General features: G+C 46.9%; 1 long non-coding RNA gene across 1 annotated transcript in view; it reads right to left on the bottom strand.

Moving 5' to 3' along the window:
* LOC126544512 (uncharacterized) overlaps positions 1 to 7789 on the bottom strand; it is a 28031-nt gene extending 20242 nt beyond the window's left edge. The window contains exons 1-3 of the long non-coding RNA XR_008608645.2: positions 7618 to 7789; positions 4170 to 4236; positions 1192 to 1286 (exon numbers count right to left, since the gene is read on the bottom strand). This is a non-coding gene — a long non-coding RNA (uncharacterized lncRNA). The remainder of the gene's footprint in view (positions 1 to 1191; positions 1287 to 4169; positions 4237 to 7617) is intronic.
* Positions 7790 to 16570: the final 8781 nt, after the last annotated feature.

The raw sequence follows: 16570 nt of genomic DNA, 5'->3' as shown, positions 1-16570 counted from the left end.
GTAACAATTTTTTTTTTTTTTGCAAACGACGGGGAACGTTTAATCGCGCCGGGAAAGTGGTATTTACGGGTACGGACACATCGTCCATCGTTGGCTTGTGGTGGAAGAATGCACGGCTTCCACACGACAGAAAGCACGGCGAATCCGACGATCGCCAGGAAGGAGGTCGAGAATGCACACGTATATATTTAGCGGTTAGAATATTTCATTAGAAGAAAGTGCAGAAATGCTTCCGTCTTGGTTTATATTGCTTTTACTAGTTGAGGAATGGAGTGAATGGTCTGGATGTGCGATGTTCCTGTGCTTGTACATATTCAGCCATTCGTTGTTAGTAGCAGCAGTAAATTGATATCTAGATGTGTCAGTTTCATTGAGAGCCGTCGTGGCTGACACGAAAGTTTCGATACGCACTTTCCGCGTGTGTGTGAAGGGCGGAGAGTGGATTCGACTACCTGGTGTTGATGTAGAGGACACATTTTATGTAGTCTGTGTTATTTGGTTTTGTCTATTCCTGAATACGCCGTTAGTCCTTGTGCAAAGTGATATAATCGTTCGCAATGTCTGTCGTGAGTGCTCGATTCATAAATGTTGAAAGTGCTATGCGACACATCAACGACACAAATAAAAATTAAAAATGACTACCGTTTGTTCTCTACTCTCAAACTCCCCCCCCCCCCCCCCCCGCCTTTCCTAGAAATCGACACACGTCCCCCAATTTCAACTCCTGGGGAAACATCTGGAACACAGCACCTAATCCTTCTAGTTGGGCAAAGGAAGCTATTCGCTTTCATAAAGCGTACACGGCGATCGACACTACTGCGACCTCTCAAGTTGAAGGGCCCCGCTATAGTTACTTGACATCACCGATTTTACAGCTCTAACTTTCTTTTTTCGGCCGCTGCAGTTCTGCAGTTTCGGGGATCGAGTTTATGTGGGAACGTAACAAAGTTTCACTAATGCCAGACATTGTAGTGCCTGAATTATCGTGTTGCTGTGATGCCCAGGATGCCCGTAATAAATTGTTGTTTGCGGAACATGTGAAAAAAACTTAACCAGCCTCCAAATTTCGATACCGGATAGTCGAGAATGAAACAAGACGACAGTGCCTTCTTTAACTCAGCAAGATTTATCGCATTAAATAAATGGCAGGAAAAGTAAAAGCGAAATGGCGGAGGTATGCGTCTCACCGACCATGTCTACTCCATCATCCTCAGGACGCGCTGGAGGAGTTCAATCAGAATTTGGCGCAACTGGTGCATTGCCTCCAAGACGATGAGGATGCCCACCTGCAAGACAAGACACAAGGAAGGTTGTACCAGCAATGTCACTCAATCAATCAATCAATCAATCAATCAATCAATCAATCAATCAATCAATCAATCAATCAATCAATCAATCAATCAATCAATCAATCAATCAATCAATCAATCAATCGATCGATCGATCGATCGATCGATCAATCAATCAATCGATCGATCAATCATTCAATCAATCAATCAATCAATCTTTATATCCTGGGGATAGCTATGACGTATTTGTACTGGTGGCTTTAAGCATTCATCAAATCGGAACGAGACAACTACGCTAAGCAAAACGATATGCAATAAGCGTCAAAAGGACAAATATAAACGAGGAGGATGGCGGTGTGAAAGTGAAATCATCATAGAACATGTGGACGTATTCTGCGACGAGCACTTCGGCGATACTATCGGTTTGGCGTGACGTAGTGCTCAACGAGCCAAACAGCTCATCCGATTTTGCTCAACCAGCCAATAAGCGCGCGCTTGACGGCTACACTATCGCCGAGGCAATAGTATCACCGAAAGTGATCGTCTCAGAATACGTCCGATGATTATCTTCGCTGTTACAGATAGGGTGTGGTAACAAAATGTTTTTCGTTCTGGTTTAAGTTTCGTTCCAATGAATGAAGTTGCGCTCCGGTTCGGCTCGGGAAAGTAAAAAAGAAAGTGAGACCAATAACGCTTCATAAAGGTTGCGATTCGCATGCAAACATTTTCGAAGCAACGTAACGATAAAAATATGGTGTTCATTTCTCTCATTAAACGCATTATGAATTCTGATATCATACTCAGTGCTTTGAGTCAAGTCATTATCTCAGAAGCAGCATGTCATCGAGTGTAATCGCCGAAGTGCGAGACCTCTGTTCCAATAAAACGAACCTACACTAAACAATTAAACTTCGTTAACAAAGCGTTGTAACCGCAGAAAGCGAAACGATGAGCTCTTCAGCGCGCAAGCCCTGGGTTTTGCTACGATGCCGATCTGCTAGTGCGCTGAGCGTCAGGCTTAGATTGGTCGATCGCTCGACCGGCCATCGCTCGCACTGTCCCTACCTCAGATACGCGCTTATGCGGAGCCCTGAGATACGCGCTATCGCTGGCGTTGCCAGAAGTCTGTTGTTCAGGATTGGCGGATGCACCCTCGAACCGAAAACCGATAAAAGATATTCCGGTTTCACTCGGAATCACAATAATAGATGACGTTCTGGTTGCATTGTCCTTCCGGCCGAAAATATCGATGTTGTTTTTTCGGTTTTGTTTTCATTATGCTCCGACACGATGGCCACAGACCACCGAAAATAAACTTGGGAATGCGGCAACGGTAAAGGGTGAAGAATAGACATCGTTTATTTTCTTGCAGTACAAAGGCCAGTTCTACCAGGTGGCGTAGAAAACGCGCAATACTTCAGGGCCGATCCTTTAGCGGTACACGAAGCACTTGACGATAGAAGGGCTTTGGGTAAATTTATAGCCACTTTAAAGAGGGAAGAAATGTGCCACTGAGTACGTTTTGATTTCGAGGATGTAAGTTGAGAAGCATGCGAAAGCTCTGAACTGTGATCCCACTAACGGCAAGAACGGTGCTTGGAAATACAAATAGAAGAGTCTCGAACGCACTCGATGCTGTGGGATGTTTACTCGGCCGTTGTGCTCTGGACAACACACGCTTACTCTAGTGTAGCAGAAGAGAAGCAGTTACATAGAGGTTGTGAAAAGCTGCCGAGTAGAATGTGTCTTCACATTTATTTATTTATTTATTTTTATTTATTTATTTATTTATTTATTTATTTATTTATTTATTTATTTCTTTTTTGTACACACAGCGTCATGAAGTTATTACACTAAAAGTGGAGGGCGGCGGGGGTGGTAGTTACAAACAGCATGAAATGTACCTAAACATTGCTTCACAACACATAACGTGTAAGACAAAAAATATTACCAAGAGTTCTAGCACTTTCAAAAACAGGCAGTGCCACAAAAGGAATGAATAGCTCTTCTTATTGACTCGAACAGGGCAAAAACTACGTCATTTGACACAACACTGACGACATCAACAGGCACTTAATTAAACTCTTGTATCGCTATGGGGAATTAAAAAAAAAGTATTTTTTTTAAGCAACCACGTCAGACCTTCGTCAATCGCCCTGCTATGCCAAAAAGCACGAAGGCCTCGTCGTCTTGCATATTTAATGCCCGAAGTGAAGCACAGCCGTTTGTCGAAATATGCGCCAAAGTCTTTAATTCAATCCACCATCAGCCATCTTGATAACCATAGAGAAATTGCACGAGCTGCGCTTTTAGCACGTAGCTGACTACACCTTGTTTTTGGAAACCCCGAGTGGAACATTTGTGCGCGCCACCTTGACAGGGAGCAAATGTCTCTTCGGAAGCGAATGGCGTCGTCAAATATGCTGATAACCTTAATTCATGAATTATGTTGCACTGACAAATCAATTACGTGTGAATGGCAACAAAAAACGTCGTTTGCACACAACAAAAATGATGGCACTTGCAACGCACAATTTGTAATTTAGTTCAGAGAGGCTTCATTGAATCGTTTCAATAAAAAGCTATACAATGGTGCATGCAAACCTATTTTACTTCCCTGTACATACGTAAGGAGACACGTGATAGTAAACTCTCACATAAAGCAATAGAATATCGGGCAGTGCCGAAAATCCCGGTGCCTCTCCAAATACAAATCATTGCGGAGGTCAGAGCCGACCGCTAAGAATGCGCGGCGACGACGACACAGCGATGGAAGTCCTTCGTCTACAAAGCTGACTTTCGCGAGGGAGTGTAGCCTTGGTGCACGTCTAAGCCGCTTATTGTCACGCACGGGAAGAAAAAAATAAATAAAGGACTCACCAGCATGCTTCTCATGTCTTCGGGGCTCATGCTGAGCTGGTCGTTCTGCCGTGGGTTGCGTGGATTTCTACAAGAAGAAGCACGACATTCTACTGACACAGTAACGATAACTGTCAGGAAAGTCAAAGAACAAGAGCAGTTCCCTTCGCGCATTGTGGTGGACGAGGTTGTCGTAAACCAGCTACGAGGCCAGATAAGCGTGGGGCTCTTGAAACCTCCACACAGTTCGCCCAATTTATTAGCCCAGTAATCCTGCATCCAGAGGACGGTCCCGGATCGCCGCAGTCTTTAACTAGGAAATTAGGGGAGGTGGTGCAAGCGGCTACTCCGAAACCTGCTTACGTCTTTCTCTTCTCTCTTGGTGAATAAAGCTTGTTCCTCCTCCTCCTCCTCCTCCTCCTCCTCCTCCCCCTCCTCCTCCTCCTCCTCCTCCTCCTCCTCCTCCCTCCTCCTCCTCCCCGTATTCTTTTCTCTTAGCAGCTCAAGAGAGCCGTCTGAATGCAGAAGCAAGACATGTGGGCGCGTTATATCTGAGCGGCACTAAACCACTGGGAGCATGCCAGTCGGTACCTGCTCTTCACAAAGGAGCTGGCCCACTTGAGTCATTCGTAAGAAATATCTTCGGCCAATCATTACATAGTATAGTGCTTCATTCTCCCTGACTGATCGGCTAAAAAAAATATTAATATCGGTGTCACACGTAACTAGCCAAGGCATCATGCAGTTTTGAGAGTTGCAGACGACAATAACTCGATGCATATCGCACCATTTAGCAGTGACCATTGTTGATCGCCATCCATAAATCCTATCTGGCTCGGCCCCGATCGCGATCAGAAATGTGCATGTGACACCCGTATAAAACATTTTTCGAAAAACTTCATGTTAGACCCGCCTAGTCACATAGCTATCTGGCATAGGTTAAAAAATAGAAAAAAGGAAAAAGAAACGACAGTTTTCCGCATTGAAACATTAGTATTATCCCTTCCAAATAACATCATCAGCCTGGTTACGCCCACTGCAGGGCAAATGCCTCTCCCATACTTCTCCAACTACCCCGGTCATGTGCTAATTGTGGCCATGTTGTCCCTGCAAACTTCTTTATCTCATCTGCCCACCTAACTTTCTGCCGCCCCCTCCTACGCTTCCCTTCCTTTGGAATCCAGTCCGTAACCCTTAATGACCATCGGTTATCTTCCCTCCTCATTACATATCCTGCCCATGCCCATTTCTTTTTCTTGATTTCAACTAAGATGTCATTAACTCGCTATTGTTCCCTCACCCAATCTGCTCTCGTCTTATCCCTTAATGTTACACCTATCATTCTTCTTTCCATAGCTCGTTGCGTCGTCCTCAACTTACGTAGAGCCCTTTTCGCAAGCCTCCAGGTTTCTGCCCCGTACGTGAGTACAGGTAAGACACAGCTGTTATATACTTTTCTCTTGAGGGATAATGGCAACCTGCTGTTCATGACCTGAGAATGCCTCCCCAAACGCAACCCCCGCCCATTCTTATTCTTCTGAAAATTTCTGTCTCATGATACGGATCCGCGTTCACTACCTGCCCTAAGTAGATGTATTCCCTTACCACTTCCAGTGCCTCGCTACCTATCGAAAACTGCTGTTCTCTTCCGAGACTGTTAAACATTACTTTAGTTTTCTGCAGATTAATTTTTAGACCCACCCTTCTGCTTTGCCTCTCCAGGTCAGTGAGCATGCATTGCAATTGGTCCCCTGAGTTACTAAGCAAGGCAATTTCATCAGCGAATCGAAAGTTATTGAGGTACTCTCCATTAACTTTTATCCCAAATTCTTCACAATCCAGGTCTCTGAATACCTCCTGTAAACACGCTGTGAATAGCATTGGAGAGATCGTATCTCCTTGTATGACGCCTTTCTTTATTGGGATTTTGTTGCTTTCTTTATGGAGGCTTACGGTGGCTGTGGAACCGCTATAGATATCTTTCAGTATTCTTACATCCGGCTCGTCTACACCCTCATTCCGTAATGCCTCCATGACTGCTGAGGTTTCGACTGAATCAAATGCTTTCTCATAGTCAATGAAAGCTATATATAAGGGTTGGTTATATTCCACACATTTCTCTATCACCTGATTGATAGTGTGAATATGGTCTATTGTTGAGTAGTCTTTACGGAATCCTGCCTGGTCTTTTGGTTGACAGAAGTCTAAGGTGTTCCTGATTCTATTGGCGACTACCTTAGTAAATACTTTGTAGGAAACGGACAGTAAACTGGTCGGTCTATAAGTTTTGAAGTCTTTGGGGTCCCCATTCTTATGGATTAGGATTATGGAAATAACATAGAAACCGCGTAATCAGAAAAACTGCTAACCGCGCACATCCGTCCCATGTTCGTGGAATTGTTCTGTACAGCGATAGGAGCGGTGTATAACTCCGTGTGATACGCTGTACGCGAACATTTACTTAGTTGACAAGATTGACAAAGGTAGACTTCAGCCGTAATACCGGTAAGGCTTCCATGTGCAGGAATTATCGTCATTGCCCCTTTGGCTGTCTGTCCAACTTCCCCGCGATGCACCAGCGCAGCTCAATCGGCAACATTTCAAAAGATCAGCCACCGTTTAACAACTTCCAGACAGCAACGTCGAGAAGTGCTCCCTTGTAATTATAAACAAGATACGGAAAACTGGCCGGCTCGAATATGTTGATGATGAATCAGCGCAACAGACGACAGACACAGATGGAGAACGAACACAAGTGTAGAGACAGCGCTTGTGCTCTTCCTTTCTTTGGCGTCTGGGTCTGTATGTTGCGCTGATACATCATGATAACAACACACACATTTACGGCACTTTTTCTGACCAAAACGGTGTTATAACGCAGCAGAGAAGCTATGACAAAGTGCCGTACATACGTATGTGATTAGAAGGGAATACCTCCATGACGTTACTAATTGAACGTTGCCGAACTTGCACCGATATTCGGAATATATATATTTTTTAAATGTGCGTTGAGTTACGCTGGTGTATCGAGGTGAAGTTCAAATGCTGGACGAAGAGGCAATGCACAAATTTTCTGGGTATGCCGATAATGCATAGAAAACGACCAAAGATGAGAAAGTGCCAGACGGTGTACCAGACGGCACAAGATGTCGATAGATTATCGGATAATAAAGGAGGCCAGTGATGACAATACGGCGTTCATAAAACAAATAACATGTTGTTCTGCATCTGCCAATTTCTCTTGGTAGCGTTGACGTTAACATTAACAAAAGGCGACTTGCTTTAAGCGTTTATAACGCCTCCATCAACGAGCAGTAAAACAAACCGCATGTTGAATGATCTGCGCGTTGGTTGGAGACGGAGCGAACGCCTTTCAGAACGCTATGTAATACCGGTGTTACATGACCACTTCTGATCGCGATCGCAACGAACAGCTATAGCAACTACCACTATAGAGAAGTGTGCTCACCTTCTCCGGTTCATTTTCGCTTCAGAGAACACGTAAACCGTAGAACCCAGGCTCCTGCAAAGTCTTCGTCTGCTCCGACGCCCGCGACGCCCGCGTAGTTCGTGGCGCCTCTGGCGGCGACTGCGGGCAGTGGCCGCCAAACGGCGCTGCCATCCATGGGAGACATGCTGATTGCGATTCTCCCGGCATGCGTATTTCTTTATATCCGTGCTGTACATTGTGGAGTAATGTTGGTAAATAAGAAGACTGATTGAGCAGCTTGTCATTTTATATATTTCGCTATAGAGGGATCATACACACGCGTATGCCATCCATAGGTTCATTCATCAACGCATTTAAACGTCTACTGTTTTCTTACACCAGGTTTTTGTTTATTAATGAGCTCCGTGCGTTGCTAATCTTACGTAAATTTTGATGTGCACTTTCCTTGAGTCTACTTTTGTTGCCATTTCAGCGTGTGTGGTGTTAATTATTGCCAATTACATTTTTGTAAATGGCCCCACAACTAGCCTTTGCCTATCCTCCCAAAAAACCTTGCACCCTCTGTGGCTTAATTTGCCCCACAGCAATAATAGCCATCGTTCTTGCCCGCGTTTGCTTTCTTTAACACTGCGAGAGCGGTACTTACCGGCGACGAACGGCATGCGCGTTATCATCGTGACAAAGCATTCTCTACAGAAAAGTAGCGATGGTAGATATTTAAAGACAGGAAGCGCAAGGTAAAGCAGATAACGATTATTGTTGCGGGAGAAGAAAAGCATAAATAATGCAAACTTTTTCCAAGTGTATAGGCCAGCACAATGCGTGCACACACTTCTTTTCATTTGATAAATTTTGCGAAATAAACATCAGTCTTCAAAAATCCACTGAAACTATCACGCGAAGAAAGGAAAAAACAATTATGCACGTCCCACGCGCTCTGCGAATCCATGTTAAGCGAACCGTTTTGCTAGTAGCTGGTTATGCAGCATGATCCGGGGTTCGGCAAAGCGTTACCAGGAGTACCAACGTGTTTTTTGCAAGGCGATCAGTTGTGCGTGTGAGGCCAGCGTGTGCGAGACGACAGCAGGACGGTGCACGACGATGGCGCGATTTTTACAACAGCTGTGAGACGCGAGTCTACGATGTTGCGTTAGTTGGGTGCAGTATATGAGTGCTTCTCTCGTTTATGCATTAGCGAGAGAAACGCGGCTTTTGACGTCAAGTGCGACTAAGTGTTATAAGGTAGGTACCTATATGCAAGTGCTGTGGTGTAAGTTAAAGTGATGATGCGATGCGTTCTGATGCGAAGAAACGTTGGATGCCGTGGCGGCCGCACTGCGATGGGGGTGAAATGCAAAAACGCCCGTGTACCATGCATTCGGTTAACGTTAAAGAATCTCAGGTGGTCAAAATAATCCAGAGTCCCTCACTACGGCGTGCCTCATAATCAGATCGTGCTTTTTGGCAGGAAGAACCCACGGATTTAATTAAATTTCTTTATTAAACGTTGAAACGTGCAGGGGGTACAATTCCGCAGAGGTTCTAAGTAGCTTTACCTGCTATACGAGGAAATGACGGTGGAATGTGGCCCAAATCCGAAGCTGGTACAGTGTCTCAAAGCGCTTGCTGTCACGAGAGAAGAATGCAAGTAAATGGCACGTGAGTCCGGTGCCAAACTTCTCAAAAGGCTATCGGCTAGCCGCTAAATGTTTACATGCGCGCGTATGGCGCACATATCCTTTGAAGTTTATTTTTTCCTTGGTTGTATCGCAGTCGTAAATGGGGGTATGCATTTTAAAAAGTATAAAAGCTCATGTGGCTTTTCGTTGCAGCCTTTGTGCTGGAATAAATTTAGTGACTGCACGTATCAATCACGCGATGTGTGATCGTCGCGACCTCCGTTCGTCGCAATCGTTTAAATTTTATGGCCACACTGTGATTTAAGCGCTTCACACACACACACACACAAAAAAGGCATTTGGCGTCTCTTTAAATAAATTAAGTGATCGGGGCGAAACAAGAACGCATCGTTTCACGATTTCTTGTAACGATGTGTTGATCATTGTGCAATGTTTGCGATACCGCGAAACATGAACGAGCTGGCGTGAGATCAAGTAGTAAATAAAATCCTAAGCACTCATACGACGTTGCAGGATGCAACTGATCTGAGGAACTTTATTGAACTTCTGTCGCTTTGTGGTTACGCGAGCATCCTTTGTTGTTCCTGAGTTGTTCCTTCTATTGTGAGGATATCCAACTACCGAGAAAAGACTTTGCCTCGCAGGGCAATTTATTTATTTACCAGGCAATTATTTGGTTCTTAGATTTATACCTTAGTACTTAGATTATCAGCTACAAAAGGGAAGCAGAAATACAGCATTGCAATAAGTTCACATGCAGCTTGGCAGTCTCTAAACACAGGGCGCCGTAAAACAGAGCTGCTGGCGGCTAACATAATGCAATATTTTGCGTGGTTTTGTTAGCTTGACGGATGGTAGCGGTCCATTCTCTTCGCAAATAAAGAGCACAACATAATAGGATTACCTTTTAAACTAAGTGAAAAATATTCGCATCACGTTCATGCGCTTAAAAATTCAAAAACATCAGTGTGCTAAAGTGATACCTTTTTCAACTTCTCGAGCAAAAACAAAACAAATCAGTGCCATTCTATTCTGTGAAGTTGGATGACCAGCGAAGCTGTCTATGTAGGCCCCTTAATGGCGAACTGTCCATTGCCGTGCGCCAGACGCCGTATGCACGTAAAGGGAATACGAGGCGCGACTAGTCGCTCCTCCACGATGTTGAGCCTCGGAAGTTGATGAGGCACCGGGGGGTTTACGTGCCCATGTATTATTGCAAAACGCTGCACGACACCTTTTACTAACGGCTCCCGGCACGTAGAACAGACAGGCACCTTACCGCATTCCGAAGGCGCACACTGGTGTTTACAGCACTTCGCCGCATGCAGGAAGGAAAAACTAAGAGACTCTGACATCACTCTTGGTGAAGCTCAGTGAGGCCGGAAGATGGCACTACTCCACCATCTTCTCGGGAAAGATGCTCCGCTCTTGTTCACATTCCTCGTCTTGCTCGCTCAACCACCCCGGGCTGCGCGGAAGAGCGCGCGCCTCAGTGATCCGACCAACGCCTTCAATCACAGTGTACGAGGACACCATCGCGATTCCGTCACCTAAGTCATTTCGTCTGAGTATTGTGCTTTATAGTGTTGAAAAGAGTTCCTAATGAACTCCGCAAGGCAGACTCTGAGACCGGCTCTTGTGAAAATAAATCTGTTCATTCTCATCGCAGAGCAAGAATGCACAGGCGATGACCGGCAGCACGTTTGCGTGTGTGAGCTAATCCGTGTCTGTCGAGCAGGTGACAGGGCGGTGCGGGTTACGTTGGCAAACTTAAAGGGTGCATGCAGAAACACAGTCATGCACATTTTCTTCCAGTTCATGGGCAGCTTGGCAGTCGCAAGACACAGGGCGCCGTAAAACTTAGTAATGACGTCACATGGTTTACGTTGGCAAACTTAAAGGGTGCCTACTAACCTCAGTCATGCACATTTTCTTACAGTCAATGCCCGACGCATACTCACGTTTCCTCAAACAAAGCGCGCTCTCATGCGAACTCGCACAAGCTCCCGAAATGGGTGTAAATGAACGTGCTCAAGAAGGGTCTACCTATGCACCAACACAATCGTGCGCACACATGCAAAACACCTGACGTGCAAACAAATCGCACCCACGCACACGTCCGCACTCACACGTCGGTCCGCTCACCGTAATGAATTGACTTGAATTCTGTGGTTTTACGTGCCAAAGCCGCGATTTGATTACGAGGCACGCACTAGTGGGAAACTCCTAGTAATGACATGTCATCACATGCATTACATAATATGAGTGTTATGATATAACACTCATATTATAACGCTCATACCTCGTGGCCCAAGGTAGGAATGCATTACATATGAATGACGTGACATATGTGACATACAGCCTCTGCAACCTGTTCATTACTACTTCGAATGGAGGTATTAGGGCTGCTCTGGGTACTGCATGTAGAGGTCAGTGTAGAATTCTTCCGCTGCCTTTACTATATCTTCGAGATTGCTAATGATATTCCTCTGCTTTTCCTTCAGTGCATACATCTTGGCTTGTCCTATACCAAGTTTACTTCTCACTGATATCATGCTGAGTCCATCTTTTACTGCTTCCTCAGCCTTTATCACGTTAAAATTTCGCATATCCCGGATTTTCTCCTTGTTGATCAGTTTTGACAGTTCCGCGAATTCCATCTGATCTCTTGAGTTTGAGAGTTTCATTTTCTGTCGTTTCTTTATTAGGCCCTTTTTTACTTGGGAGAGCTTACCAACTGGTTGCCTTGGTGCCTTCCCTGCCACTTCAAATGCTGCTTCTGAATACAGCCTAGTAACGGTTTCATTCATTACCTCTATGTCATATTCATCTCTCTGCTCTAAGGCTGTATATCTGTTTGAAAGTACCAGCCTGAATTGGTCTGCTTTTACCCTTATTGCGTGTAGGTTGGCCTCTTTCCTCTTGACTAATTTTACTCTTTCTCACTCCAAATTGAGGTGGATCCTAGCGCTCACTAACCTATGATCACTACACTTTACCTACCTAACAGTTGTACATCCTGCACTATGCGTGGATCGGCAGAAAGTATAAAATTAATATCATTTCTTGTTTCTCAAAAAATGAAGCCGCAAGAATCGAGAAGAAGTGGGGCGAGGCGACGAGCCGATTACGGACATAGACGAGTGGACCGAAACGCTCAGAATGACGTAGGCGCAGCAACGAGCGACGTTGCGCCAGAGGCGAACCTCGAAATAATTGACAGCAGGCTCCTACACATGTGGGAAGGAAAGCGAGCCCTCCTAAAGAGATGGAAATGCCAAAGACATAATAAGGCGTTGCGCAAACGCATAGCACAATTAGACAGAGGCATCGAAGAACACGCACTCCAGGTATGCAGGGCACAATGGGAAGACAGGTGCAACGGCCCCGAGAGGCAGATGACCGGGGCGAGCGCTTGGCGCCTTTTTAGACACCTATTAGATCCGGAGGAGACTCGGGCCGCTCAAGGCCACAAGACTCGTAGACTAGTTAGAGATTTGAAAGGCGATAACTTCCTCGACGCAATACGTGACCGTTACTTTAAGAAGGCCGAACGCATCCAGCACGCCGAATACGACGGCGTCGCAAACGAGAAACTGGACGCGGAATTTAGCGAATCGGAAATTCGGATAATCCTGTTCGAACTAAACACTCGATCGGCGCCCGGCCCGGACCGGGTTACCAACAAGACTCTCCGCAACCTAGACGACGAGTCAATCTCCCGACTCGCGGCCTACGTCAATGAGTGCTGGCGAGGGGGTTCCCTTCCCGAAGCGTGGAAACGGGCCCGCGTTATCATGATTCCTAAACCTGGCAAGCAAGTTACGCTCGATAATCTAAGACCGATTTCGCTTACGTCTTGCGTCGGCAAAGTCGTGGAACACGCAGTTCTCACCCACGTAACCGACTTTCTCGAAGATCATGACGCGTTCCCGCACAACATGCTAGGATTCCGCCGCAACATCTCCGCACAGCACGTATTGCTTCAGCTTAAACACCAGATCGTAGACGACACTACCAGCTCCACTAAGGCAATTCTAGGCTTAGATATTAAAAAGGCTTTTGACAACGTTAAACACGAAGCGATCTTAAAAACAATTAGAACATTAGGACTAGGCCAAAGAATGTGTAATTACGTTAGAGATTTCCTCGCGGGCAGGCACGCATGCGTCGTCGTCGGCGACGAGGAATCGCCGGAATTTGAGACGGGTCCGTGCTGCACGCCGCAAGGATCCGTCATATCACCATTACTCTTTAATTTACTTCAATTCGGTCTACCCGAGAAATTAACAGAAGTAGAAGGATTACATCACAGTCCCAACGCGGATGACATGACGGTCACGTCGAGCGAACGCTACAGGGAGGAGTAGATGCGGTTCAGAATTACTTGCGTGGAGCGGGCCTCGAGTGCTCGGCTACCAAGTCCGAACTCTTACTCTACAAACCCACAAGGAAAGGTCGTAAAACCCTGCGCGAAGAGGAACGGGAATACTCCAAAGTACGCATTACATTGGCAGATGGTACTCCTGTACCGCACTTAGAGAAAATTAGAATCCTAGGGTTACACCTGCAGGCAAACGGCCATAACGGAGAGACGGTGCGAATACTTCGTCGTTCGGTAGATGATACGATCCGATTCTTGCGTCGCATCACGAATAGACGCAATGGTATGCGCGAAGAGTGCGCGATCTGTCTCGTGCAGGCGTACGCGATAAGCCGCATGACGTATGTTGCCCCCTACCTGAAATGTATCGGGTCCGAAAAAAACAAAGTCGAATGCATGATCCGAAAGGCTTTCAAGAGGGCAGTCGGCGTTCCACTCAACGCGAGCAGCGACAAGTTTCTAGAGCTCGGAGTTCACAACTCTCTTGACGAGTTAATCGAGTCGCACGACGTTGCGCAATACGAACGATTATCGAGGTCAAAGGCAGGTCGATGTATCCTCGAGTCGCTCGGCATCCCGTACCACACTAAGCATGGAGAAAAGACGGCGGTTCCCGCCTCGGTTCGCGACCGCCTGATCATCCCGCCACTTCCCAAGAACATGTACCCGACGCACCACGCCGGGAGACGCAACAAACGAGCAAGCGACCTTCAGAAGAAGTTTGGTAAAGCAACGAGGCGGTGTACGTAGACGCGGCGCGATATGGAGGATGGAGAAGCGCACACGCGATCGCGGTTGTAGACCGCACGGGTAAGTGCCTCGCGAGCGCCACAGTGACCACGGGACACACGGAGGCGGCCGAAGAAGCCGCGATAGCCCTAGCACTCGTCGCGGTGCCGAACGCTGCGATCGCGATCAGCGACTCGCAGGCGGCAATTCGCGGCTTCGCGCGCGGTCGCGTCTCGCGGGAAGCGGCCCGCATACTCCAAATTTCTGACGACGGCGACTCGTCATCGGCCTCGCAACCCCAAAATTCTACGGTCTTCCTCCTCTGGACCCCGGCACACACCGATGTTGCGCTCGCGGGCAACGAGGCGGCCCACGCCACGGCTCGAGGTCTCACACGCCGAGTCGCCGCTGATTATGTGGCCGTCGCTTCCGCCTCCGAGAGCGGGGCATCGGATCTGCCGGATCGGGACACTACAACAGTAATACAGCAACAAGAAAGACATTGGGCGTGGGGCGATCGCCTAACCACGTTCAGAGACCTCACCCAACACTACAGACTCGAAAGACGCACATTCCCGCCACCGCACGATAAACTGAACAGGAACGAGGCCGTAACTTTACGCTTGCTCCAGACACACACCTGCCCTAGCCCCGCTATCTTACACCAATGCTATCCGCGTTTATATCCAACAGACGCGTGTAAAGCTTGCGGACAAAGAGCAACGCTGCGACACATGCTCTGGGAATGTGCCGGCAACAACGGTAATCAAACCAGCTGCGTTCGCGACGCGTCCATAATTGCGGCCGTTGCCGGAGTACGAGAGGGCTCTAGCTCGCTTCTTCCCGACGCCGCCCCGGATGCGGGAGCCGCCGGGGACCTTCTCCGTAGGCGTCGTCGCCGCTGGGAGGCGGCTCTGAAAAGTTCAGAGCTGGCAGACCAGCTCTGGGCCGTCCGGCAAGCCGAAGATGCAGCCCGAGTCCAAGGACTTCGAGCCGCCACCTGAGGCCACCACAGCAAGAACTGCCGGACTATTCTTTAATAAAGTTTCTTCTTCCTCTTCTTGTTTCTCAATTAGGTCTTCTCTAGGTCAAGTTTCAGGCACTGCTTAACGTTGGAACAGAATCCATGATGTATGCGTAACTCTGCTCCATTTATAAACATATATACGATCTCCGCGTGTGGCACCACTAGCTCGATAGTATCACTCTGGTCCCTGCAATGCCATAGTATTGTCCCGTTGGAGTATGATATAACCAAGAAAGTGGTGGACCAAGAAATTCCAGAGGAGGCCAAAAATTTGGGACTACATAAACAAGTAGTCTTTAGGTGGAACCAATATGGGGAACAAAAAAAGGGGCCTGTAAAAGTGACGCGCATAATTACGTCACCGGACCCGCTTGATCGTTGAAGTTTGAGAATAACTGCAACTTACGCGAGGCTTAGCGACGCCGCCCAATGCGCAGAGGTCAATTTCATTTCTGAATTCATCACAACTGGCCAGGACTATCGCGGCATGGCCATGTCATCGTGAATGGCGTGGCCAATCTTTTTGAGCGTGAACACGGGAGCGCGTGGCTTTCGATACTACCAGCGCAGTTAAGCGGCGCATCACAATATCTGTGCGCATGCGCGGCGAGAGTACTTTCCCTTCGTGCGCATCACGTCATCGGAGCGCTCGCTTGTCGTCTGCTAGCTGTATTTTTGTTTCCTCGGGGGTGACCGAATTATCACTGTAAGCAAAATCGAGATGTTTCGAGTTTAAATAATGTGTTCCTCATTCTTAGCGTTACGCTAATTACCTGGAAATCGTTACCTAGTTTTCTTTTTCTTTTCTCCCGGCTTCTTTTAGTCACACGATGCAGAAAACAAGCTAAGGAACGTAAACATCTGAACTTTTATTTTGTGCATAGTTCACAACATAAAGGAAGACTTAGAAAATGAATAGCTGTAAACTGGAATTATTCGCTGTTTTATTTTCTTTATTATTTCGAGATATTCCCGTTTCCAGAACAAACTGACCATTCTAGATGGTACGGAAGAGTACAGGGCAGGCACAAAGTTACTTGCTCTAAGGTGCTCCCGCTCTTCACAGCTCGTCCGCAGTTGCCGAATGAACAGGGTGTCGAACCATGACTGATTTTATGCGGCCCCACACATTTTCGCAGATGTTCCTGTCAGCCCCCTTGACCGGCCAGGAGAGCAGATGCACCCTACGAG

The sequence above is a fragment of the Dermacentor andersoni genome, chromosome 1 (genome assembly GCF_023375885.2).
Source record: "Dermacentor andersoni chromosome 1, qqDerAnde1_hic_scaffold, whole genome shotgun sequence".
NCBI classification, from domain to species: domain Eukaryota; kingdom Metazoa; phylum Arthropoda; class Arachnida; order Ixodida; family Ixodidae; genus Dermacentor; species Dermacentor andersoni.
This window is presented reverse-complemented; position numbering and strand designations above follow the sequence as displayed.